The sequence below is a fragment of the Cervus elaphus genome, chromosome 30 (assembly GCF_910594005.1).
Source record: "Cervus elaphus chromosome 30, mCerEla1.1, whole genome shotgun sequence".
Lineage (NCBI taxonomy): Eukaryota > Metazoa > Chordata > Mammalia > Artiodactyla > Cervidae > Cervus > Cervus elaphus.
The window spans coordinates 35,289,565-35,293,393 of record NC_057844.1 but is presented as its reverse complement, the minus strand read 5'-3'; positions in this window follow the sequence as shown (position 1 = coordinate 35,293,393).

Below are 3,829 nucleotides of genomic sequence, written 5' to 3'. Positions count from 1 at the left end.
GCTCTTTCAGCACCCTGGTCACAGACAGTGTTATTCTCACAGCCATGCCTCTGAGATGAAAGATACTAGGAGGTCACATCCTTCCGTCAGTCTGCGGGCAGGTGACACCTCCAGACAGCAGCACCCAGGTGCCACGAACTTCAGTCAAGGTCAGGAGAGTTCCCCCACTCCCTGGCCTCACCTCCAACTGGTTCCGCAAGGGGTGGGCTGTATAAACACAGTGTAAACTAGTGTTCATTATTCACTCAACACTGTTAGTGCCTCCACACCTTCACAGTGTTATACTTGCCTCACATCCTTTACTCCTAGGAATGTCCCGTGGGAAAGAGATTGTGGTTCCCTTAAGGAGATTTGCAGAGGGTAAATGTCTTAGCCAGTTCACCTCCAGAGGTAGGGCTCCTGACCACCACTTTTTCTTCCTTTTATTTAAATCAGTGGTTCTTAATTTTGGGGCAAGGCTAGACCTTTCTGAGAATCAGACTTCAGCTTCAGACCCTCTCTCTTGAACAATGTGTAAACACACAAGCACAATTTGCAGAAGATATCAAGGGATTCATTGATCTTTTAATAAACGGGATTAACTTATAAACCATGTATAGATTTTTGGAAGAAAAGATGAGATCCTATTAGTGCGAAGTTGCCTTGCTCTTTGAGACCAAATGTGTGGGCAGTATAATTCATACACGTGCACACACCCATGTACATGAATGCATACATGTGCGCATGGATACATGCATGCATGCATGCACACACGCGCACACACACACACACACACACACAGCCCTACTCTTGGACTGGCTGATGTTCAGAGTGAGTGTAGAGAGGGTCCCCCTCACCTTGACCCTTCGCGATGCTCAGCCTGACTCCATCCCCTCATTTTACTCAAGACAACAAACCCCAAGGCCAGGCTGGTAGAAACTATTACGAGGACATCGTACTTGAGAAGACGCCAGTTCTTCCCCGTTGAAGCTGAGTCATATGTGTCAAGAAAATCCCCTCTCAGGGCGTTTTGGCCAAATTCAAATAGGTCAGAGTCCCAGAAAGATTAATTAACTGCAGGCACTGTTTCTTGGCTGAGGCAAGCATGGAACCCATTATTCCCTTAATAAGGCAGTTTCCTCGGTGAACCATGGGAGCTTGGACAGGCTTGGGGGAGAAACAAAAGGGCATTTTTAATTGAAGTGTCATATGATCTTTCCTAATGTCTTCGCTACCCCCAAAATCACAACGTCATCTAGAAAGGGACTGGCTTAAACATTTATGTGTCATCTATAGAAAATGAATGTTGCTTGACTTCAGTCTTGACAGTCTGGGTGAAACATATTTTATTTCCCCTTACTGGGTCATGTTTAACGTGGCAACCTACTGTTATAATCAGTGAACATGTTGGGATGATAAAAATGGATAATTCTTGCACCTGGTGACAATTCGATAAAGACAAGTGAGACAAATCAAGCTCATCAGAGAACCCCATGCATCCTGGAAGGGGCCTTCGGGTGTTCATTTCAAAGAGGGAAATGGAAGCACCACTGGACAGTGGCCCGGGAGTGTCAGCAAGGTGGCCTGGTCCCCAGAGTCAGTCACCGATGGTCAGGGAATCTTCCCGCGTCCACAGCCCTCCTTTTCTATGCCGGGCTCTGTCCTGGGTCCTGGGGACACAGCTGTAGGCAAGACGAACATGACGCTCTCCATCCTTTGTGCAGTCATGTGGAGCTTGCCTTGCTGGACCAAAATGGGCCCATGAGATGCCACTGAACATGGACCAGTTTGGGTGAACACATTTTACCTCCTCAAGAAATAGCTCCTAGAGGAAACCACCTGTATTCTAGTGACTGGAGAAAATAGCTCTTAGAGGAAACCACCTATATTCTAGTGGCCGGAGAAGGACTTGAAATTCCCAGGGAGGAAGAGAAGAGGGAGGGAGGATTTCCGGGCAGGTGGGGCCGCCTTGACACAGGTCCTGAGACTGCAAACACACACAACAAGGTGTGTGTGTGGTAAGTGCAGTAGGACAGACCGGCTGCCTCTCTGAGAAGGAAACAGACGAGGATAGGAGCAGGGGAGGGGCCACGGTATGGAAACCTGGGAAGGACATGCCAGGTTAAGCATTACCGCTGAGTCCCTGAGCCTCCAGAAGCTGGGTTGCGATGTCTGTTGAGCACAGTGGTCTGGATAGCATGGAGGCCATCTGTACACATCCATACACAGGTGGCTGCAAGTGAGCTGAGGGAGAGACAGGGGGTCTGGGGTGCCCGATGGGAAGGGGGGCGGTGGACATGGACAGGATATGCGCCCAAGCAGCTTGGTGGAGGGAGCTGGGAGTGGCCATATGGCCCCAGGGTGGTGAGAAGGTGTTTCCAATGGGAGAAATATGATGTCTGCAGGCTGGCGGGATGGAGGGGACAGGGCGGTGTCCTAGATGGAGGGGTCAGGCCCACCTTCAGGGCTGAATAACTCTGCACTAAGGCTTGCTTTCTGTTTTCTCTGCTGGAGCCCTGACTGTGGGGTCACCCGTGTGACCACCTCAGGGCCCGTGGACCAGTGGGACTGCCCTCAGGGGTTGTGAGGGGCGTCCCGGTGCTCCCAGGCCTGTGGCTTCCTGGACAGAGTGGGCGGGCTCCAGGAGGCCTCTGCCAACACCCTCCCCTGAAGACCCTCCTGCCCTGGGTGCTGAGGGGGTGCAGAGGGAGAACGTGGGACATGGAACTGCTTTGAAGCCTCATATGCCTCCAGCATGGCTGCCCTGCAGGTCTGCATGCAGGGCACTTGGGGTCTTCACTGAGAGGACACTGCCACCTGGGCCAGGTCAGGGGCTCTCGGATAGGCAGCCCCTCCGTTCTGCCCAGGCTGGGGGAGTTTCTGAAGCTACAGAGTTGGGGGGCTGACGCAACTCCCCTGTAGGCCTGGGGCTCCCCTACCAGCCAACACGGACTTCAGGGCTTCTGTGTAAGAGTGGGGAGCGGTCCCCAACCACAGGTTTGGGGACAGAGCTTGTGCTTATTTATAAAAAATACCTCCCATGTTTCTCGAAGCATCACATGTGCACTTGCTCATACCACCCACCCACCCCGGGGGCAGGCTCCTCCCTCTCTCTGTCTCTCTCTCTTTCTCACACACACACACATACACAGACACACACACACATACATAGACACACACACACAGGCACACATACACATGTATACACACACACACATAAACACAGACACAGACGTACATATACACATAGACACATATACATACATACATATAGACACACAGACACACACACATATACACACATACACACAGATACATGCATATACACACAGACACATATATACACACAGACACACATACACACGGACACAAATACATACACATATATACACAGAGACACATATACACACATAGACTCAGACACACGGACACACAGATATACACACAGACACATACACACATACACACACATATACACACAGACACAAATACATACACATATATACACACAGAGACACATATACACACATACACACACATATACACACACACACATATACACAGACACACACAGATGTATACACACACATACGCATATACACACGCAAACACATATACATACAGACACACAGACACACATATACACATAGACACACAGACACACACACATATAGACACACAGAGACACATATATACACACACATATAGACACACAGAGACACATATACACACATACATATACACAGACACACATACACATGCACACATACACACATACAGACACACGTATACACACACAGACACACACATACACAGACACACACACACATAGACACACAGAGACACATAT